Source organism: Salvelinus namaycush, chromosome 38, assembly GCF_016432855.1.
Source record: "Salvelinus namaycush isolate Seneca chromosome 38, SaNama_1.0, whole genome shotgun sequence".
NCBI classification, from domain to species: domain Eukaryota; kingdom Metazoa; phylum Chordata; class Actinopteri; order Salmoniformes; family Salmonidae; genus Salvelinus; species Salvelinus namaycush.
The window spans coordinates 7,592,764-7,618,162 of record NC_052344.1 but is presented as its reverse complement, the minus strand read 5'-3'; the positions used below and the strand labels follow the sequence as shown (position 1 = coordinate 7,618,162).

The following is a 25,399-nucleotide window of genomic DNA, read 5'->3' as shown; positions in this document are numbered from 1 at the left end:
TTAATGGTGACGATCTTAATGGTGACGATAATGATGATGATCTTAATGGTGACGATCTTAATGGTGACGATAATGATGACGATCTTAATGGTGACGATAATGATGATGATCTTAATGGTGACGATAATGATGATGATCTTAATGGTGACGATAATGATGATGATCTTAATGGTGACGATCTTAATGGTGACGATAATGATGATGATCTTAATGGTGACGATAATGATGATGATCTTAATGGTGATGATCTTAATGGTGATGATCTTAATGGTGACGATCGTAATGTGATGATGGTGATGATCTTAATGGGGATGATGGTGATGATGATGATGTTGATGATCTTAATGGCGATGATCTTAATGGTGATGGTCTTAATGGTGATGATGATGGTGATGCTCTTAATGGTGATGATGATGGTCTTAATGGGGATGGTGATGGTCTTAATGGTGATGATGATGGTCTTAATGGTGATGGTGATGCTCTTAATGGTGATGATGATGGTCTTAATGGTGATGGTGATGCTCTTAATGGTGATGGTGATGATCTTAATGGTGGTGATGGTGATGATCTTAATGGTGATGATAATGATGATGATCTTAATGGTGATGATCTTAATGGTGATGATGGTCTTAATGGTGATGATGATGATCTTAATGGTGATGGTGATGATCTTAATGGTGGTGATGGTGATGATCTTAATGGTGATGATAATGATGATGATCTTAATGGTGATGATGATGGTCTTAATGGTGATGATGATGATCTTAATGGTGATGGTGATGATCTTAATGGTGGTGATGGTGATGATCTTAATGGTGATGATAATGATGATGATCTTAATGGTGATGATCTTAATGGTGATGATGATGTTGATGATATTAATGGTGATGGTATTGATGATGATGGTGGTGATGGTATTGATGATGACGGTGTGATGATCCTAATGGTGATGATGATGGTGGTGATGATGGTATTGATGGTGGTGATATTAATGGTGATGATGACAGCTGTGTGAGATGTGCTTCATTTCTAGGTAAACTGCCCCAGAGCCTAAAGACTGGATGATTTCCGCTTATCTTACAGAAAATAAAGTGAACTAGGCCTACTTTGCTTCATGTTCTACATAATGTACCGTCCTGTGGCCTAACACAAAAAGGACACACACACACACAGTCCATCAATGCTAACCTGATAACATTAAACCAACACAAAATAGACCACCATGTCCTCCTTCTAAACATACGCACACAGGTATGTACATGCACACACACACACACACACACACGCACACACACACACAGCACACACACACAGCACTAGACCTTAATTGGAGCAGGCTGATAATAGGTCCACTGCTCTCCTGAATAGAAAATACCAATTATAGGACTGTGGACTTTTATAGAGAATAAAGAGAGATGGAGAGACAGATGGAGAGAGCGAGAGATAGAGACGGAGAGAGCGTGACAACGGCGGGAACAAGAGGGGGGGACAGAAACAGAGAGAGAAAGGGAGGAAGGGAGAGAAAGAGGGAGGGAGCAAATTAAAAGGTACATGCTCTTCTAAGAAAGAAAATTGGCACAGCTGAATCTCTTTCAGCTTGTATTAGAGAACTTAAGTCCCTGCATGCTGTTCTGCTTAACAGCCCAGCATTCTGCTGATGCCAGCAGAGTCAATAAAGCCTGGGTAGGTCTGGTCCAGGACAGGCCCAGGTAATGGACCGATCAGTATGGAGAGAGGGGAATGGGGGAGGGAGAGGGAGGAGATGGGAAAGAGGTTGGCAGGGGAAGGCAAAAGAGAAGAGAAGGATATTGCCAAGAGTAGAGGGATAGATGTTGTGGAAGGGTGTGCTGATGACAGTCCAGGGGCAAGGACACACAGGCCTTTTATGAGGACATGGCGTCTCACCTTAATGATCTCATTGATGAAGCAGACGTGAGTGACAGGGTCTCTCTTCTTCGTCAAGACCTTCTGGAGGTCTTGCACCTAAACACAGAGAGATTACAGGTTAACTCCGTACTCCCTGACTAGGTACATTACTCTACTTCAGCAGGTAAAAGTGAACCTTTACTTAGGTAAAGTATCTGTAAAGGTAAAAGCATACCTGTCCGCAAGCGGCACAGATCTGGTCCATGAGTTTCTCAAAGTTGGTCCAGAGAGTAGCTCGGAACGCTGCCGTGTTACCTGGGGCTGGCATCACAGCTCTGCCGGGCGCACCTGACACACACAAACACACACAAATAAAACTACACGGGTTAAAAAGTTACACAAGCCAAGAGTACCAAAACTGAAACACAACTTTCCTCAACCCCTAACTCTCACTCACCCACCACCTACCTCTGTTGTCAGCGGACTGGGTGAGTCCCTTGATATCCAGGGCGGTGGTGACGTTGTCCTGTATGGTAGTCCGGTAGCCCTCCACCACCCCACTGATGGTCTCCCTTAGACTGCCCAGGTTATGGAACACCTGGAGGGACGTGCCCACCTGGGTCGGGTTCTACATGGGGACACAGAGGAGAGGAGACAGTCTCAGTCAGTCAACCCCAACACTGTCTAGTCTGAGAGTCAGTCTTGGAGCACAGTGGAGTCCAATCCACCAACTAAATACACTTCAGACAGTTCTAGTAACCGGACAGACACACAGAATGGAGTGTACCTCACACTCTAGAATAGCACAGAGAGAAACACACGTACATACTGACACACACACACCTCCAAGCTCAGACGATTGACGTCACTATACGCAAGGGAGGGGCTGGTCCCCCCCAAATTGTCATTTTCAACAATTGTCCTAAGCTAACGGAAAAAGATCAGGATACGCAAGTACTCTGAAATTTTGGGGTGTGTGTCCGAGTGTGAATGTGTGTGTGGGTGTGTGTGAGTAATTACTAGCAGGGTCTGATAGCAGCTCTTATTAAGGAACCAGCACTCAGGACTAATCAGAGCTTTGTTCACCATCATCCAGAAACAGTTCACACCCTCCCTCCCAGCCCCCCAGTCTCTCCTTCCCCTCTCTCCTCGCTGTTGCACACGTGAAACTGAGATTGAGGTCAGACCCCAATCTTCTAGCTCCCTCCCTCTCCACCTCATTTCTCCGGCCTAACGAGTTCTTGGAAACACAGTTACAACTCTCTCCATTCCTAATTCAAGGCCATTTAGGAAACTGCCCCTAAAGTCAGCTCCAGCTGGGTCATAATCAGGAAGCCAGCGCCAGAGCTCACGGCCCAGTGAGGTGTCAGCTGGTGGATGTGATAATGTCAAGACCCTGTCATGGAGCCTCGACCCCAGCCGTCTGGACGACGTGACACTATACGTCTCATGTCTGCAGTCCAGGGATCAGTCAAATGAGGTGACACAGGTGTTGAGTTAACCATGACGCTCTCATGTCCAAAGCCATGATGCAGTACTTCTAACGCCAGAGTTTGCTGTGGATAAAAAGGACGCGTCCGTGTATGACGCACACAGAAATACACACACTGCCGAGGGGCGAGTTTTGATCAGTTCTTTGCATGCTTGAGTGTGCAGCGTCCTTCCGGGTCGGGTGGGTGTGTATGCATATATACATACACTACATGACCAAAAGTATGTGGACACCTGCTCGTCAAACATCTCATTCCAAAATCATGGGCAATAATATGGAGTAGGTCCCCCCTTTGCTGCTATAACAACCTCCACTCTTCTGCAAAGGCTTTCCACTAGATGTTGGAACATTTCTGTAGGGACCTGCTTCCATTCAGCCACAAGAGCATTAGTGAGGTCAGGCACTGATGTTGGGCGATTAGGCCTGGCTCGCAGTAGGCGTTCCAATTCATCCCAAATGTGTTCGATGGGGTTGAGGTCAGGGCTATGTACAGGCCAGTCAAGTTGTCCCACACCGATCGACAAACCATTTCTGTATGGACCTCGCTTTGTGCACAGGGGCATTGTCATGCTGAAACAGGAAAGGCCCTTCCCCAAGCTATTGCCAAAAGTTGGAAGCACAGAATTGTCTAGAACGTCATTGTATGCGGTTGTTCCATTCCCTGGAACTAAGGGGCCTAGCCCGAACCATGAAAAACAGCCCCAGACCATTATTCCTCCTCCACCAAACTTTACAGTTTGCACTATGCATAGAGGCAGGTAGCGTTCTCCTGGCATCCACCAAACCCAGAGTCCAATGGCGGCGACCTTTACACCACTTCATGGCTGCTCGGCCATGGAAACCCATTTCATGAAGCTCCCAACAAACAGTTCTTGTGCTGATGTTGCTTCCAGAGGCAGTTTGGAACTCAGTAGTGAGTGTTTCAACCAAGGATATATGATTTTACACGCTGCGCGCTTCAGCACTCAACGGTCCCGCTCTGTGAGCTTGTGTAGCCTACCACTTCGCGGCTGAGCCGTTGTTGCTCCTAGACGTTTCCAGCTATAGCAGGGCTGAAATTTCACAAACTGACTTGGAAAGGTGTCGTCCTATGACGGTGCCACGTTGAAAGTCAGATTTTACACACCTGTCAGCAACGGGTGTGGCTGAAATAGCTGAAGCCACTCATTTGAATTTCCACATACATTTGAACAACAGCCGTGTCTCCACCGTGAAGCATGTGATGGTGTGCAGGTGTTCTAAAACTTTTGACCGGTAGTGTACAGTACCAGTCAAAAGTTTGGACACACCTACTCATTCAAGGGTTTTTCTTTATTTTTTAAATATTCTACATTGTAGAATAATAGTGAAGACATCAAAACTATGTAATAAAACATGAAATCATGTAGTAACCAAAACAGTGTTCAACAAATCAAAATATATTTTATATTTGAGATTCTTCAAATAGCCACCCTTTGCCTTGATGACAGCTTTGCAAACTCTTGGAATTCTCTCAACCAGCTTCAACTGGAATGCTTTTTCAACAGTCTTGAAGTTAGTGTGTATGTACACACATACATATACACTACCGTTCAAATTTTTCCATGAAAAGATACAAGAAAGTAGTTGCAAAATGAATAGGAAATAGTCAAGACGTTGACAAGGTTATAAATAATGATTTTTAATTGAAATAATAATTGTTTCCTTCAAACTTTTGTCAAAGAATCCTCCATTTGCAGCAATTGCAGCCTTGCAGACCTTTGGCATTCTAGTTGTCAATTTGTTGAAGTAATCTGAAGAGATTTCCCCCCATGCTTCCTGAAGCACCTCCCACAAGTTGGATTGGCTTGATGGGCACTTCTTACGTACCACACGGTCAAGCTGCTCCTACAACAGCTCAATAGGGTAGAGATCCGGTGACTGTGCTGGCAACTCCATTATAGACAGAATACCAGCTGACTGCTTCTTCCCTAAATAGTTATTGCATAGTTTGGAGCTGTGCTTTGGGTCATTGTCCTGTTGTAGGAGGAAACTGGCTCCAATTAAGCGCCGTCCACAGGGTATGGCATGGCGTTGCAAAATGGAGTGATAGCTTTCCTTCTTCAAGATCCCTTTTACCCTGTACAAATCTCCCACTTTACCACCACCAAAGCACCCCCAGACCATCACATTACCTCCACCATGCATGACAGATGGCGTCAAGCACTCCTCCAGCATCTTTTCATTTTTTCTGCGTCTCACGAATGTTCTTCTTTGTGAACCGAAGACCTCAAACTTAGAATGGCTGTCCATAACACTTTTTCCAATCTTCCTCTGTCTGTGTTCTTTTGACCAATTTCATTTTTTCGTTTTATTGGCTAGTCTGAGATATGGCTTTTTCTTTGCAACTCTGCCTAGAAGGCCAGCATCCCGGAGTCGCCTCTTCACTGTTAACGTTGAGATTGGTGTTTGCAGGTACTATTTAATGAAGCTGCCAGTTGAGGACTTGTGAGGTGTCTGTTTCTCAAACTAGACACTCTAATGTACTTGTCCTCTTGCTCAGTTGTGCACCGGGGCCTCCCACTCCTCTTTCTATTCTGGTTAGAGGCAGTTTGCGCAGTTCTGTGAAGGGAGTAGTACACAGTGTTGTACGAGCTCTTCAGTTTCTTGGCAATTTCTCGCATGGAATAGCCTTCATTTCTCAGAACAAGAATGGACTGACGGGCTGTATCACCGCCTGGTACGGCAACTGCTCCGCTCATAACCTTAAGGCTCTCCAGAGGGTGGTTCGGTCTGCACAACGCATCACCGGGTGCAAACTACCTGCCCTCCAGGACACCCGATGTCACAGGAAGGCCAAAAATATCATCAAGGACAACAACCACCCGAGCCACTGCCTGTTCACCCCGCTATCATCCAGAAGGCGAGGTCAGTACAGGTGCATCAAAGCTGGGACCGAGAGACTGAAAAACAGCTTCTATTTCAAGGCCATCAGACTATTTAACAGCCATCACTAACAGAGAGGCTGCTGCCAACATACAGACTCAACTCCAGCCACTTTAATAATGGAAAAATGTATGTAATCAATTTATCACTAGCCACTTTATATAATGCTTACATACCCTACATTACTCATCTCATATGTATATACTGTACTCTATACCATCTACTGCATCTTGATGTAATGTATCACTAGCCACTTTAAAACAATGCCACTTCATATAATGTTTTCATACCCTACATTACTCATCTCATATGTATATACTGTACTCTATACCATCTACTGCATCTTGCCTCACTTGGGCATCACTCATTTATATATTTTTATGTACATATTCGTATTCATTCCTTTACACTTGTGTGTATAAGGTAGCTGTTGTGAAATTGTTAGATTACTTGTTAGATATTACTGCACTGTCGGAACTAGAAGCACAAGCATTTCGCTACACTCGCATTAACATCTGCTAACCATGTGTATGTGACAAATACATTTGATTTGATAATGAGCCTCTGTTTGCCTATGTAGATATTCCATAAAAAATCTGCCATTTCCAGCTACAATAGTTATTTACAACATTAACAATGTCTACACTGTATTTCTGATCAATTTGATGCTATTTTAAGAGACAAAAAAATTGCTTTTCTTTCAAAAACAAGGACATTTCTAATTGACCCCAAACTTTAGAACGGTAGTGTATATATACACACACACACTTGTTCCCGGTGTAGAAGGTACCGAGGGGGATCTTTCTCTTTCCGCAAAACAAAATCAGGTTAATTGGTTTGGCTTGATTGGGCAGGCGCACACACACACACACACACACACACACACACAGACACACACACACACACACACACACACACACACACACACACACACACACACACACACACACACACACACACACACACACAACAGGAGTAGTGAGACCTTCTCTGTCGGTGGGGAGGTGAGAGGAGCAGTCCACTCAGTCATAATGAGCATGTGCTGCATGTGGCAGCACACACGTCGAGTCCCAAATGGCATCTTATTTCCTACACTGTCGCGCTACGGGCCCTGGTCAAAAGTAGTGCTCTATGTAGGGAGTAGGGTGCCAATTGGGACACAGCCATACAGTACAGGGGAAGAAACCACCCTACCACCCTTCACAGACCATTACTGTATTGTTGTGGTCAGGCAGGCAGCTGCAACACTAAGCCAAGACTATTACCCATACACCCTGTATCCTTATGGACACCATGTCAGATAACCTCATTAAACCAGGCAGGGAATGTAATATGCACAATGCTGTGTAACACAAACACCTGTCTAGGCTCTTGGCTTCCTTCATTGCTAGGCCTATACTTTGACATGAAAGTGATGCAATGACTGTGAGGCTGCTGTCATGGTTTCTGGACTTCTAATTTCAAGAGACATCCTGGTTAAATAAAATAGTCCGATGTTCATTCTGACCATATGAGTGTAGCCAAGGGCATTTCAATTCACTCAGCGTTACATATTCAGCCGGCCGTGCCTGCCTCTTTACAGATGGGCTGGGTCCGCAGTACTAAAATATGCATCTCTATGGCTGGGCCTGCTGCTAGTACAAGGTTGGTGTGAACTGGATCCCACACACTCACTGAAGACTTCCAGAAAAGGTACATCATCACACAGAAAACAACCATTTCTCATTAGAAGTGAGGGGGATAGCAGGCCTGGCCATATGTGCAGGCATATTCACATTCACAGCAGGGAGAAAGGCTTATTTTGGTGGTTCCAAGATTAGAAGTGTTTCTCTAGAGGAAGGTGGGCAACCATGGAGAAGAGGCTTTGCATGCTGTGTGTCTATTTCGTTTCGGAGAGAGGCATGTTGTCATGTTTGTGGTTTTGTTCTTTCTAAAACATTACAGGCATGTTTAAATGTTTTTTTTTTTGGTGTGCACGCATGAGTGTGTGAATGATGGTGGGCTGGGGGGGGGGGGGGGGGGGGGGGGGTCTCTTCCTGATAGGAAGTTTAATGTTTGACTGGTATTTGAGTGAAAGCAGCTTACAGGAGCAGTAATGTGAGCAACAGGGTGCCTAGCCATCAACACTATTAATCCTTGCAACCAGACACATACATTCACACACACAATTCCTTATACAGAATACATACCAATGACGACGACTGACTCAAACTCAGAAACATTCCTCTTTCATCTAGAATCTAGAATGAATAATTGAATAAGTCATCTCTAGTGATCTCTTTTATTTCCCAGAGGATTTGAGGTCAGTGGTTTAAGGCACTGCTGGGAGTAGTTACAGTGGCTTCCATGACAACCCTCTGCTTTCTACTTCATTGGTTCATTCCTACAGACACCTGTTGGCCTGAACCACTACCCACTGTCCATACGCCCTGTTAGCTTTTACCACAGAGTGGACATTTACTCACTCACTCACTTGAAGGGTATGACAAGAAATTGGTCAAACAAAGCGATCGCTTTGATCATTAAAACGATGTAAACCACATGGCATGGCCGTCTCAGTTACCAGATCTCGAGCCAATTTAACACAGCGTTTTCCACCACCATCAACAAAACACCAACTTATGGAATTTATTGTGGAAGAATGGTGTCGCATCCCTCCAATAGAGTTCCAGACAGCTTTAGAATCTATGCCAAGGTGTACTGAAGCTGTTCTGGTTTGTGTTGGCCCAACACCCTATTAAGACACTATGTTGGTGTTTCCTTTATTTTGGCAGTTACCTGTATGTTGGAGGGTTAGGTACGCTTTGATGTTTGCTTCCCTGTAGCTCTCTGTGTGTGTGTGTGTGTGTGTGTGTGTGTGTGTGTGTGTGTGTGTGTGTGTGTGTGTGTGTGTGTGTGTGAGAGAGAGAGAGAGAGAGAGACTGAGGCAGCATCACAAATGGCAACCCTCTGCTTTCTACTTCATTGGTTCCTTCCTACAGACACCTGTTGGCCTGAACCACTACCCACTAACCATAGCTTTTACCACGGAGTGGACATTTACACACACACTCACACACTTGTCAAACAAACCAATTGCTGATAAGAGGATGGGTGAGACTGTTCACACACGTTGGTGGGTTATGTACACTTTGATGTTTGTGTGTGTGTCTGTTTGATGACAACAGGTCCAATCTACTTCGAGGTAACAATATCAAACAACACAATAACAAGCCTGTGACCTTACTTGACTCTACAGCTGTCGGATTTCCTCACAAAGTTGTATTTCTAAGTTGCTGCGCGTGACATTTGTTTTAACTAGGGTTAACGAGAGGGTTGAATGCACTACATCATTCAGGAGGAAAGGAGATCATAAAAAGGGTATGAAAGTAGAGCTCCTAAAAGAGAGATGAAGAAAATAGAGGGGTGTTCGGCAGCAGAGCCAGAATTAAGTGAGAAATACATTCTAACTTCTGCAGCGTAACCAAGGCAACACCATAACAAACATCAGGAAGGCCTATTCAAGTCTTTTAGGGCTGGTTGTGTACATTTAACAGACAGACACAAAACGACCAGGAGAAAGAACACACTTTTTAGGAGAGGAGGATGGGAAGAAGACAGAAGGTGGGAAAACGACAGAGGAGTGAAAAGGTGACAAACAAGTGCATGTAGAACAGCGTCACAAGTGAGTCAATGAGAGAGGACACGTTGGAGAAGTTTAAGAAACAAAAATCACTTGACAAACAACACATTTAGTGTCTATTTGGACATCACAGTACGGACTCAAAACTCTACTCAGAAGACTTAGGTAACTGGCTCATTTCTTCAAGGTTGGGAGAGACGTAATATCGTCAAATATGGATATAAAATGAGGACTTCATCAATGTGCATGAAGCGCACACACACACACACACACACAGAGAGAAATAAAGAGACTAATGAATCTTTGGGGAGACTAGCTCAGTACCGTCATATTTATGGCAGTTTAAACTTCTTGTTGTTGTTAGATGACAAACCTCTTTCCCTCTGCTAATGTCTTGAACATGAGGTAACTTATGTTTCCCCCAACATCACTGGCATTTAGTTTCCCTTGATTTGACATTCAAAAAAGAAAAAAAGGTCAACATTTGAATAGATGCTGAAATGCTATTCAATATTCAAAACGTGTAACAATAGCAAATGATGCCCATTAACTATCATACATTTACCACCAACCAGACACAAAACTAGTGTCTTTCTGCTCGATGAACCGGAACCAAAATAACAGGAAGTGGTCCTGTGTTGCTCAGTTGGAAGAGCATGGTGCTTGCAACACCAAGATCGTGAGTCGATTCCCACTGTGGCCACCCATATGAAAATGAACGCACGTATGACTAAGTTGCTTTGGATAAAAGCACCTGCTATACAGCATATATCATATACTGTATTATAGAAGGAAGAAGTGTCCGACTCAGTACATCTTCCACAAAGCAAGTGTAAAGTGGTAGAAAAATCCAGCATTTTCTTCTGGATCAGTATATATCTCCATAGAGAAAATCACCAGGTAAGCACAAAGGCTTGTTCTGCTCCCTTTCCACCCAGAGCTCTAACTAGAACACATTTTAACTAGTGGGCCTGGTAATGTAAAACAGAGAGGGAAAGTGTTTTTCCCAGCACAGAACACTTGTCTCCCCTCTGGTACACAGAAGAAACAGCTTCCACATCCTGACAAATTGGTCCTCACAGAACACTGAGCAACATCAAAGCAAATTACACTGAGGAAACAATATCGCTTTGTTTCAGACAACTTGGCCCGCTGCCAGATATAGCCTGTAGCTGACAGAGTGTGTGTGTGTGTGTCTGTGTGGTTGTGTACAAGCATTTGAGCGTGTGCGCGTTCTGCCGCGTGTGCGTGTTCTGTCGTATGTGCATGCGCGTTATGTACACGCGGAGACGGTGAGCTAAAGAGCTCATTCCGGGATGATCTCTCCTCATTTACTGAGAGGCCACACTAGGAGCTTTGAACAGCTCTGCTCTGTCTCGGTCTGTATGAGGAACAATCCCAAAGTCTCAACAATTAAATAATGAAGGGACTGTAGCATGTTGGTAGGAGGACAGACTCCCCAACTTTCTGAAAACTAGCGAAGAGACAACAGTATGTAGAGTAATACCTTGGCAACATGTTCCATTAAAAAAAAAACAGACAGTCCCCAATCAGTCCTTCTGGGGCAATAGTTATTAACACATACACATTGTCTCTCCTTTATGGTGCCTCAAAGGTCAGCTCACAATAATGATAATGAAACCGTCACTACCATGCCATAAATAACCAGTCAAAATAAGTGCTGTAAAGTTTATGCCGGTCCACACACGATTATCATCACTCCCGTTTTCATTGTTGTCGTTTCAGTCAGTGACCTTTTTTGAAAGACAAGGCTATACTTTTGACCAGAACCTTCTCTCGTGTGTTCTTTGTGCCTTCAAACAATACAAGTCGGCCTATTACAGATGTGTGAGCGCATTCTCTCTCTCTCTAACCAATCAGCTGGGTGTAGCACCCAATCAATTTGTTTTTTTTAATGCTCGTTACCTTGTTAGTGTTCCAAACGGGCCACTAGGTATTTTTACCGAAACATGTGAACACCATCAGATGGACTGAATAGCAAGTAATGCACGGGAATGACATTCACTCTCATGGGATGAGAAGTCAAAAATGACTAACTGAAAAGCCACACGCCCCATTATTACCACATAGAGGCATATGTCACTATGCTTCTATGGCTATACACCACACACACACACACACACACACACACACACACACACACACACACACACACACACACACACACACACACACACACACACACACACACACACACACACACACACACACACACACACACAGCTACTGCCTACTTTGTTTGTTGGTTTAGCAAACAAGATAGCTCATAATCCAGTGCCGTTGTCACAGTGTCACACACCTATATTTTAGCTCTAATTAGCTTTAAAAATGAAAACATCTCTCTCAGCATCATGGAAATGTTGAATAGCATCAGATTAGCTATAAAACGGCTCATTTTGCTCTCTGCCCCATGGCAAAATGTTTAGAGTTGCAGGTAATTAGCTTTAAAAACAGCAACATTTTCTCTCCGCCTCATGGCAAAATGTGTAGAATAGCATGAGATTAGCTATACAACTGCAAAATGTTTCTCTTTGCCCTATGGCAAAATGTGTAGAGTTGCAAGACCCACATTTCTGCAGGCCCACCCACCAATGAATTTCTGGCTACGCTACTGCCGTGTAGGCTAATGGTTTCCTAGAAAACGTCACTGAAGGCTAAGTTTGCTGTTTAAGGGACATGTTAAATCATACAGTATATGCATGGTGACAAGATATTCAGCCAAGTGACTGACGGTCACTTGTCAACTGGTGAAGGATAGAGAAGACAAAGTTATGCAAAGGTTGTGTGTGTGTGTGTGTGTGTGTGTGTGTGTGTGTGTGTGTGTGTGTGTGTGTGTGTGTGTGTGTGTGTGTGTGTGTGTGTGTGTGAACGCCATACCTCAAATGATCCCCTATTTCCAATACAGTGCTCCACTTCTTATACAGTGAATACAGTCATTTGCTATTTGCACACAGTCTTCTGTATGACACAAACGAGAATATATCCTAGTTGTGATTGCAGGACGGGGTGTTAGGTAAGTGTTCTGTTGATCTAGCTGCAGGCCAATCAGAGCAGTGGGGTGCTGCCATTAAGAGAGGAGAACATAGAAACCCAGCTGGGATTGCACCATCACATAACAGTTCTCCTGTTCATCTCTTCATCCATCCAGAGATGACAGAGGGAAAAGGAGAGAGAGAGATATGGTTGCAAAAGAAGGAGAGGATCATGGAGAGTGAGTGAGGGAGAGAAGGAACAAGAGAGAGTGTGTGAAGAGAAAAGAAAGAGGAGAAAGATACAGAGTCGTGACAGCTGCTGTCACTACAGACAGCATGCGCTGTAGAATAGCACCTTTTCACACATTCTGTCTGTTCCTCTCACCTTTTCTATCCCTCCCTCCCTGCCTTGCTCTCTCTCTCTCTCTCTGCATGTCCTCATGTCTCATGTGGTTCTCATGACACACGCAGACACAGGCGGTCAGATAGACTCACACAGACACACACTCACGCCCAGGCTGAGGGGCCATCTGCTCCAGAGTCACCTCTGATCACGTCTATCCCGCTCTCCATCCTTTAATTCTCCGTCTATTCCCCTCTCATCATCCCTCAATCCTCCTCTCGTGTCTCCAGATCCTCTCATCTGCTCTCTCAGAGTTCAGATCAGTAAGAGACAGGTCTAGGAATGATGTTGGTAATGGCTGGCTGACATTTCAGGACTGTGATTCTAGACCATTAACAGGCTTTGGGTTTGGATAGAAGCTCATGAAATGGCAATTTCTTGATTGTTCTAATGAACTCCAATGAGGATAAAACTGTGTCTACAGGTACAACGGGAGAGGGCTGCAAGCACATTTGTTTATGCCTTTTAATACAGAGGTTTCATACCAGTTCCCAGTGTAACCACAGCAGAAAGACAGAGTTAAGGTGCAACCAGCGTGAAATGAGCTTTCATCTTCTCGGTTTCTGGTGATTATATAACAACTATACATAAGTCGAGTACTGTGCTGAGACACAGGCAACTAAATAGACACATAATAATAAAGATGTTTGAGGGAGAGAGTTGGGGGGGGGGGGTGACTGAACATAAACACTTCTTCCAACCTATTTCCCCCATCTTTACCCACGGCAACAGAAGCAGAACAACACCTTTTTGTGTGTATTTTCTGAGTGAGCTAAGTGAGAAAAACAAGTTGACACTGATTTCCTTCAGGTTTAGCTGGAGGGATGCACAGTCAAAGCCCATTTGTAGCATCAGACACGACACTTCAGTAACATAAGAATGGATTTAGATTAGGACTATTCAACTGGGCCTCCATGACCACAGCTCTGCTGTTTCTCAACTGGCCCCTGTAATCAGGGACTGATTCAGACCTGGGGACACCAGGTGAGTGGGCCTCTCTGGGAAATCAATGATAATACATCTATGGGGATTTAACGATAATACATATATATAATAGCATCTAGTATGATTAGGCTCTGATCTAGACAATACACTACTAAAAGCGTAGGTAGGTAATCGTGTGTGTGTGTGTGAAGGGGAATTACAACCTACACAGATGCATGTTAACATGGTAAAAATGTATGACCTGGACTGTGCACATTGGTAGCCTAGGGCAGATTCGCTCTAATGAAGGAGAGGTGGTTACTCATCTATACAGATTAGCCCTTAGAGACCTGATACTGTGCATAGCCTCAACCTACACACTAGAGGTCGACCGATTAATTAGGGCCGATTTCAAGTTTTCATAACAATCGGAAATCGGTATTTTTGGACACCGATTTGGCGGATTAAAATATATATATATATACACTGCTCAAAAAAATAAAGGGAACACTTAAACAACACAATGTAACTCCAAGTCAATCACACTTCTGTGAAATCAAACTGTCCACTTAGGAAGCAACACTGATTGACAATAAATTTCACATACTGTTGTGAAAATGGAATAGACAAAAGGTGGAAATTATAGGCAATTAGCAAGACACCCCCAATAAAGGAGTGGTTCTGCAGGTGGTGACCACAGACCACTTCTCAGTTCCTATGCTTCCTGGCTGATGTTTTGGTCACTTTTGAATGCTGGCGGTGCTTTCACTCTAGTGGTAGCATGAGACGGAGTCTACAACCCACACAAGTGGCTCAGGTAGTGCAACTCATCCAGGATGGCACATCAATGAGAGCTGTGGCAAGAAGGTTTGCTGTGTCTGTCAGCGGTGTCCAGAGCATGGAGGCGCTACCAGGGGACAGGCCAGTACATCAGGAGATGTGGAGGAGGCCGTAGGAGGGCAACAACCCAGCAGCAGGACCGCTACCTCCGCCTTTGTGCAAGGAGGAGCACTGCCAGAGCCCTGCAAAATGACTTCCAGCAGGTCACAAATGTGCATTAAACGTTAGCTTTTTTTACATGGCACATATTGCACTTTTACTTTCTTCTCCAACACTTTGTTTTGCATTATTTAAACCAAATTTAACATGTTTCATTATTTATTTGAGGCTAAATTGATTTTATTAATGTAGAATACTAAGTTAAAATAAGTGTTCATTCAGTATTGTTATAATTGTCATTATTACAAATAAAAATAAAAATAAATATTTTTTTATTTTTTATTTTTTTATTTAAATCGGCCGATTAATCGGTATCAGCATTTTTTGGTCCTCCAATAATCGGTATCGGTATCGGCGTTGAAAAATCATAAATCGGTCGACATCTACTACACACAGACACACTTCTATCTTCATCACAGTGGGCCGAACAGAACGTGGCCCATTACAGACTACGGAGAACAGACACAGGCCCAGATTATCCTGTTATGTTCTCACCTGGGCTTTACAGGCACAGTTCTTTATTATGGTCAAAATCATTCCATTCTGGTCCCCGGGTGAGACTGAGCAGACTGCCTATAAGCATCCCCCCTAATCTCTTCTCTCCTGACCTCCTCTCACCCCCCCCCCCCTCCCCCCAGAGTCTCTGAAACAGGACACCGTCCCCCTGAGAATACAGCTTTCTGGGTCACGATGACAACAGACAGGATTTACACACTCTGCTTTGTGTGTGTGTGTGTGTGTGTGTGTGTGTGTGTGTGTGTGTGTGTGTGTGTGTGTGTGTGCGCGTGTGTGCGCGTGTGTGAGAGAGAGAGAATGAGGTAGCGAGACACACTACAGTTCAGAGAAACAGAGGAGTTTGTAATTAATAAGAAACTCACTTCAGATTAAAGATGAGGAGATTAAGCATTTAAAACTCTCTCTACCTCCATCCCTCCCACACTCGCTTTTTCTCACTGCCCGTCTCTCTCTCCCACTCTTGTCTGAGCTGCAGTTTTGAGAAGTCTGTCTGTCCGCTGTACTGCATAAGTAAATATCTCACAGAGGGAGAGAGAGGCCTGCTGCTTGTCTGATAACAATCTGACCTTGACACGTTCACCTTGAATCCCCCTCTCAAAACAACCCTCCACCCTCCTCTGTCAGCTATTCTTCCCTCTTCTCTGGTGAATAACAAGTAGAGCACTTTACTACATTCTCAACATCAAACCATAATAATGCTTGACGAATTAAACAAATTACCGTGTGCGGGGAATGTAACAGTACAAAGAAAAAAAAACTGGAAGCAGAGTTTGACTGTTTCAAGGGCACCCACACACTGCACACACAGCACACACAGCACACACACACACACACGTTCCTAACTTCCTACTCCTTCAGAATAATACCTCCGTAGAACTATATCAGTCACCGACGCACAGGTACAGGTACTCAAGCAGTTGGAGGTGGCTGTTCTCCATTCCTGTCAGCCTCGGTCTACTGTAACCGCTATATAGTGCACTACTGTTGACCATATATAGGGAATAGGGTGACATTTGGAACGCAGCCTTCATCTTTTATGTGAGCTGCCTTGATAAGAACCAGGGACTGCACAATATAGCGTGCCACAGTGATGCTCTGACCAAGCAGACACACATCTATGTGCCTCACTCTCCAATTGCCAAGCCAGGCCTGAAATCGCAGGAGAAGTCAATATAAATATTAGATGATTTATTAAGCAGTAAAAACAAAAAGACAAACAGAAAGTCCTTGAGGGTTTGACTATTCTCCAGAAGAGTTTTCATCTCTAGTATAGGCAGGACGGAGGAAGGATGGGTGGATGGATGGATGGGTGGAGGAACAGGGTCTAAATTTATCAGGCAAAAAGCTGTGTCCCCCTCGGGAGGTTTAGTAGAATAAAAATGAACAAGAGAATTGTGTTTTTATGGCTAGGACGAAACAAAAGAGGGCAATAATTGGGGGACTATAAATAAATGTTTCATGAAATATTTACACACACACACAGGTGAGAGGACACGAGGAATCATGATAGGACTAGAAAACTAGAAACCTCAATTTCCCTGGATTTCAGAGCATCCGGCAACAGGAGTCAGTTTGTTTGGCCTTGCAACACGATCACATTCCAGGTCACGATGTAAAAACATTTTCACGTAATAAATCATTTTGGAAGTAACCCTCCAAAAAGTAACCTTTTTAAATTTCTATATGTACTAGAAAGCTAAGTGTTTGTTTCTTGGGCTTCAGGAATGTGACTGAAAAAGTGCCCCAGGACTTGAAAAATAAAACATTCAACTGATTGAAAGTATAAGGGGGATATCGAGGAACAAATCCCGTGGTCAAGGCTAGGACGGAGCCAGTGCAATGAGTGGAACTTACTCAGGTGTTCAAAAGCTCCTATCAGACCAAGAGCCTAATTGTTCTTATGTAGTTCTTTATGAGTTTTAGTTTGGAAAACTATCTATTTGCAGAAGCGACAGTTACAGCAATGGTAAAAACAGCTTGATTGCCGTAGCAACATCAGGGAAACTGGGCAGAAGGGAGGAGTGCCTCAAATACAGCAGTTCTGTAACATCTTTAATTCAGCCTCTCATTCTCCTTAATTTCCGGCCTCAACACGTTATGGAAAGAGATTAACTGTATAGGAAGCTCTGGGGACAGGTTGTCTGGATACTGGACAGCCAATAAATTGCCAGATGCAAACAGATTATCATATTTAGCGGGCAACAGTTCTTGAGGGCTTGAACAGAAAAGGAAAGGGGGATACCCAGTCAGTTGTACAACTGAATGCCTTCAACTGAAACGTGTCTTCCACATTTAACCCAACCCCTCTGAATCAAAGAGGTGCTGGGGGGCTGCCTTAATCGACATCCACGTCTTTGGCGCCCGGGGAACAGTGGGTTAACTGCCTTGCTCGGGGGCAGAACAACAGATATTTACCTTGTCAGCTCGGGGATTCAATCCAGCAACCTCCTGGTTACTGGCACAACGCTCTAACCACTAAAAAGTGGTTAATGATTTTCGTTCATACTAGTGAACCAGAGTTTGAGTTGTGTGGTTGCAATATCAACAGTCCCTGATCTCTGGTGTATCTTTGCATGCATCAAAATGAGTTTAAATTGTGTGAAGCGCAATGGACATATAATGCACAATGTCTCAGGAAAGACTGTCTGGGTTGGCAATACTCAGTATAGTATGGACATACAGGCCGCGGTGAAAACATTTGCACACAAAAAAAGGAGGACTTCAGGAGACCAGGGGAGTCTAAATTTGATATAGGCCTAATTTAAATTAGGCCAAATTTAAATATATTTAGGCCAAATTTAATTTAGGCCTAAATTAGTTTACCTTGAATATTGCAGCACATTTGTGTATACTAGCCAGACAAAGCCCGCTGAGGTCAACAATAGTGGCTGAATTTATCCTCAAGCCTACTACTTTCTTCTTCATTGTTAGGCTGATGTGTAATTTTCATAAAATGTTTATAAATATCACATAAATTGCAGATAGTACACTGCATAATGAAACAATCCCTTGTGAGTTGGTGTTTTGAGGGTGGACTGACTATTATTGGCATTAATGCAGAGAAACTGCGTTATGCCAGTGTTCCAGGCACGATATAAATACAGGGCTGAGGCCAAATGAGGTCAGACCAGGCGAGGACAGTGTTATTTTAGCTGCCGAGCGGTGCAGTGAGGGTCAGTATCAGAGATGTATTAAATTCAGAGCCTTAACCGACTGCAGGGCGTGTTTCCCCAATAGCCGTACGGGGGGTGGACCCTGGCCTCCAACTCAAGGCTTCCTGTCTAATATAATGTGAGTTTCCTGCCAATCATTTCTTATTAATAGTACTGTAGCCAACCTGCTCGCTGGGGTATGGGCTGACAAATTACACTTAACCTTGGAGAACTCCTAACATTTCCAGTAATACATTTTTAATAGAAGGTTAATATTGATTCAACTCTATTAAAAAAGCATTCTCTCCAGTATCCGTTCGGTGATTCTAAAAGTAGATTTTAAATCTGAAACTGTACACTGACCAACAGAATGAGAGAGACAGAGAGAGAGAGAAAGAAAATAACAGAATTCTTTAACCAGGGGGCGGGGCCTTCGCCAAGGATGCAATCTGAGCCCTGCACTCTTCAATATTTACATCAACGAATTGTCCACTATTCTAGAAAATCCTCAGCACCTGGTGTTAATTTCCAGAATTCAGAGGTTAAATGCCTGCTCTTCGCAGATGACCTATGCCTGCTGTCCCCCACAGCACATGGCCTACAGCAGAGCCTGGACCTGCCAGAGCAGTACTGCCAGATCTGGGCCCTGGCAGTAAAACCCAAAAAGACTAAAATAATGATTTTCCAGAGAAGATCCAGATCTCAGGGAATTAAACCAAAGTTCTCAATTGGTGCAAAATATAGAGAGTACTACACACACTACAATTACTTAGGTTTAAAAAATAAGCTCAACTGGACACCTTAATGATGCAGTGAATGAACTGAGGGAGAAAGCACACAGGGCATTCTACGCCATTAAAAAACGAATTCAAATTGAAATACATATTCAAATTGTGTCATTGAACCAATTGCACTTCATGGCAGCGAGGTGTGGGGTCCACTGGGAAAACAAGATTTCACGAAATGGGACAAACACCCCCATTGAAACCCTGCATGCAGAGTTATGTAAGATTCTCCTACATGTCCAGAGGAAAACTACAAACAATGCATGCAGGGCAGAATTAGGCCAATATGCACTAATAATAAAACTCAAAAAAGAGCAATTAAGTTTTGGAAACATTTAAAATACAGTGACCCCCTCTCATATCATTACCAAGCCCTGCAATGCCAAGAGCTGAGCAAATAAAAGAGTCCCCTCATCCAGCTGGTCCTGGGGCTGAGTTCACAAACCTGTTCTACTAACACACTGAAGCCTCAGGACCAGAACATCCAATCAATCAGAATAAACCAAATTACAACACAGTCAAAACAAAACGACATTGCTTATTGGGAAACACAAGCACACGCAAAATGCAGTGCAATCTGGCCCTAACTCGACAGTACAGTACACTGTCTAACTATTTGACCATGGTTACTGATCAAAACCTTGACAAAGTACAGGCTCAGTGAGCACAGCCTTTCCTATGCAGGGAGTCAGGTTTTCCTGTGTCTACCCTTCTCAATGGCAAGGCTGTGCTCACTGAGCCTGTACTTTGTCAAGGTTTTTCTAAGGTGTGAAACCACTACACCACAACAGAACCTGAGACAGAGCTGCATTTCCTGACAAAATGTCAAAAATACATTTTAAACCCTTATTCAAGGTTTCAAAGACCTCTCTGATGGGGGAGAATGCGGAGAGCTGTGGGTTGGCAGGGCATTACATTGCTGCCTGCCATAAGATGAGGGACAGTGTCTGACAGACCAACCAACCTGCACATGTCCTCTATATTGCTACTGTTAAATAGTTATTTTGACCCTTGGTTATTGTTGTTACTGTTGTCCCGTTGACAATATTAATTATTTTTATTTTAATATTGTAAATATCCAAACTAAGCTTTGACAAAATGTACATTGTTACATCATGCCAATAAAGCAAATTTAATTTAATTGAAATTGAGAGAGAGAGAGAGAGCGAGAGCGGTGGGGGGAGGTAGAGCAAAAGAGGGAGAAGAGAGAAAGAGAGATCGAGAGAGAGAAAGTTTGAGAGGGAAGAGAGAGATCGAGGGGGGAGGTATAGAGAGCAGGAAGAGCGTTAGAGAGAAAGAGAGGGGGAAGAGAGACTGAGGGGGTAGAGTGAGAGATAGAGAGAGGGGGTAGAGAAGTAGAGGTAGAGAGGGGGGGTAGCGAAAGAGGGGGGGATTGAGAGAGAGGGGTAGATTGAGAGGGGGAGATTGAGAGCGAGAGGGGGGGGGGGGGGATTGAGTGGGAGAGGGGGGAGGGGTAGAGGTAGATCAGTGATGACCATCTGGTCCTCACAGTGAGGTGTGCTACAGGCCAAGCCATCTCAGTGGGCGTCGTCACTGGAACTCAGCGTCAGCTGGGCCACACCGGGTCATATATTACCCAACGGAAACCCATCTTGGGCCTGCTTGTTTAAGGCTACAGTGAATTCTCGTTTTGGCCAAATGGCAAAAAATATGTGAAAACTATTTTGCATTTTCTTTGTAGACTAATCCGGAAGCTTAAAAGAAATCGCGCTATGCCCTCAGACGAACCATCAAACAAGCAAAGCGTCAATACAGGATTAGGATTGAATCCTATTACACCGGCACTGACGCTCACCGGATGTGGCAGGGCTTGAAAATGATTACGGACAACAAAGGGAAACCCAGGCGTGAGCTGCCCAGTGACGCAAGCCTACCAGAAGAGCTAAATGGCTTTTATGCTCGCTTCGAGGCAAGCAACACTGAAGCATGCACGAGAGCGCCAGCTGTTCTGGATGAGTGTGTGATAACGCTCTCGTTAGCCGATATGAACAAAACCTTTAAACAGGTCAACATTCACAAAGTCTCTGGGCCATACGGATTACCAGGACATGTACTCAAAGCATGCGCGGACCAACTGTCAAGTGTCTTCACTAACATTTTCAACCTCTCCCTGACCGCATGTAATACCTACATGTTTCAAGCAGACCACCATAGTCCCTGTGCCCAAGGAAGCGAAGGTAACCTGCCTTATTGATTACCGCCCCGTGGCACTCACGTCGGTAGCCTTGAAGTGCATTGAAAGAGTGGTCATGGCTCACATCAACAGCATCCTCCCGGGAAACCTAGACCCACTCCAATTCGCATACCGCCCCAACAGATCCACAGATGACGCAATCTCAATCGCACTCCACATTGCCCTTACCTGGACAAAAGGAACACCTATGTAAGAATACTGTTCATTGACTACAGCTCAGCGTTCAACACCATAGTTCCCACGAAGCTCATCACTAAGCTAAGGACTCTGGGACTAAACACCTCCCTCTGCAACTGGATCCTGGACTTCCTGACGGGCCTCCCCCAGGTGGTAAGAGTAGGCAACAACACGTCTGCAACGCTGATCCTTAACACTTAGTCCCCTCCTTTATTCCCTGTTCACCCACGACTGCGTGGCCAAACACGACTCCAACACCATCATTAAGTTTGCTGACGACACAACAGTAGTAGGCCTGATCACCGACAATGATGAGACAGCGTATAGGGAGGAGGTCAGAGAACTGACAGTGTGGTGCCAGGACAACAACCTCTCCCTCAATGTGAGCAAGACAAAGGAGCTGATCGTGAACTACAGGAAAAGACGAGCTAAACAGGCCCCCATTAACATCGACGGGCTGTAGTGGAGCGGGTCAAGAGATTCAAATTCCTTGGTGTCCACATCACCAACGAACTATCATGGTACAAACATACAAAGACGGTTGTGAAGAGGACACAACAAAACATTTCCCCCTCAGGAAACTGAAAAGATTTGGCATGGGTCCCCATATCCTCAAAAGGTTCTACAGTTGCACCATCGAGAGCATCCTAACTGGTTGCATCGCTGCCTGGTATGGCAACTGCTCGGCATCTGACCGTAAGGCGCTACAGATGGTGGTGCGAATGGCCCAATAGAACACTGGGGCCAAGTTTCCTGCCATCCAGGACCTACATAATAGGCGGTGTCAGAGGAAAGCCCATAAAATTGTCAGAGACTCCAGTCACCCAAGTCATAGACTGTTTTCTCTGCTACCGCACGGCAAGCGATACCGGAGCGCCAAGTCTAGGACCAAAAGGCTCCTCAACAGCTTCTACCCAGAAGCCATAAGACTGCTGAACAATTAATGAAATCACCACCGGACAATTTACATTGACACCCCCTCCCTTTTTGTACACTGCTGCTACTCGCTGTTTACTATCTATGTATAGTTACTTCGCCCCAACCAACATGTACAGATTACCTCAACTAACCTGTACCTCAACTAACCTGTACCCCCGCACACTGACTCGGTACTGGTGCCCCCTGTATATAGCCTCGTTACTGTTATTCTTACTTTTTATTTTAATCTACTTGGTAAATATTTTCTTCTTCTTGAACTGCACTGTTGGTTAAGGGCTTGTAAGTAAACATTTCACAGTAAAGTCTACACTTGTTGTATTCGGCGCATGTGACAAATAAAATTTGATTTGATTTGACTGTGTGTGTCCCCTACCTGTATCTCCATGCTCTGCTCCAGTAGTCTCCTGGCCTGGTTCTCCACCTCCAGTCTGGCTCTGCTGATCAGCAGCACGTCGTTCTCGATCACGTCGATACCAGACAGATCCACCCCCTGGGACAGGTAGTCTGCAGAGAGACAGGAGAACAGGGTGTTAGAGGGTGTGTGTGTGTGTGTGTGTGTGTGTGCATGCTTATGTACACCTTCAGACATTTGCCTGAGATCTAGAAAAACACCCTCCGACATTTGACAATATGACATTCAGCATTCAGCGTGATTTCTTTTTCATTTCGATAGAAAACCACAGCCTCCTACAATACAGTCTTCTAGAGTATTGATTTGGGAAGAGAGGAAGAGAGAGGAGAGTGAAAGTCAAGGGGAAAACATGACAGGCTAACTAGGAAGAAGCACACAGCTGTTTACATCGAAAACAGGTTGAACTGCAGACAATAGGAAAAGTAGCAGTACATGTGGACTTTTAAACATGCGTGTGTATATTAGTGTGTGTGTGTGTGTGTGTGTGTGTGTGTGTGTGTGTGTGTGTCAGCCAGATGTTCTATGCAGATGAGTTGATCCAATTAACCCCTCGGTAACATTCATTAAGACCTTCCCATGGCTCACACAAACACCTTCAGTCCCTTCTACAAACGATTGTGTTAAAAACAATATACAGTTGTATCTTTCAAAACCCTGTTACAAAAGTTAATGTCAACCAGCGACACAGGTGGGGAAAGTTTAAGCTACCATTTCAGTGCAATCCAAAGGAGCGAGCAGGCAGGCAGATATAAAAGCTATTTTGGGTGTAATTATTTGTCTGTTTGTCTAGACTCCCTGCTCTGCACTGAGTGCTGTGCTCGCCAGGGTGAGAAGTCAGTTAGCAGACTGGCCAGGGAGAAGAGATTGGACAGCAGAATATCTAATCCAAAGACAATCCACTCACAGACACAACTAAAATACAAATCCATAGTATGCTGGGCCCTGTGTGTGTGTGTGTGTGTGTGTGTGTGTGTCAGGCAAGGAGTGTGTGTGGGGCCGGCCCTGGGCATAAGCGACATAGGCGGTCGACCACCCCAAAAATAATCTGTATATATTATTATATTTTGGGGGGGAACTAAGTCGGGGTTTCAACTTACTGTCGAGCGTTAGAATAGTAGAATACACATATTTCCATCTTTTTTTCATTTTTTCATCATTTCCATCCTCAGAAATTGCAGCCCAAATAAATGCTTCACAGAGTTCAAGTAACAGACACATCTCAACATCAACTGTTTAGAGGAGACTGATTGAGTCAGGCCTTCATGGTCGAATTGCTGCAAAGAAACCTCTACTAAAGGACACCAATAAGAAGAAGAGGCTTGCTTTGGCCAAGAAACACAAGCAATGGACATTAGACCGGTAGAAATTTGTCCTTTGGTCTGATGAGTACAAATTGTAGATTTTTGGTTCCAACCGCCATGTCTTTGTGAGACGTGGTGTGGGTGAACGGATGATCTCTGCATGTGTATTTCCCACCGTAAAGCATGGAGGAGGAGGTGTTATGGTGTGGGGGTGCGTTGCTGGTGACACTGTCTGTGATTTATTTAGAATTCAAGGCACACTTAACCAGCATGGCTACCACAGCATTCTGCAGCGATATGTCATCCCATCTGGTTTGGGCATAGTGGGACGATCATTTGTTTTTCAACAGGACAATGACCCAACACACCTCCAGGCTGTGTAAGGGCTATTTTACCAAGAAGGAGAGTGATGGAGTGCTGCATCAGATAACCTGGCCTCCACAATCTCCTGACCTTAACCAAATTGAGAAGGTTTGGGATGAGTCGGACTGCAAAGTGAAAGAAAAGCAGCCAACAAGTGCTCAGCTTATATGGGAACTCCTACAAGACTGTTAGAAAAGCATTCCAGGTGAAGCTGGTTGAGAGAATGCCAAGAGTGTGCAAAGCTGTCATCAAGGAAAAGGGTGGCTATTTGAAGAATCTCAAAAATAAAATATATTTTGTTTAACACTTTTTTGGTTACCACTTGACTCCATGTGT

At 44.3% G+C, this 25,399-nt stretch overlaps 1 pseudogene; it reads right to left on the bottom strand.

Annotated features, from left to right (window-relative positions):
• LOC120031926 overlaps positions 1–25,399 on the bottom strand; it is a 100,321-nt pseudogene that overhangs the window by 32,631 nt on the left and 42,291 nt on the right.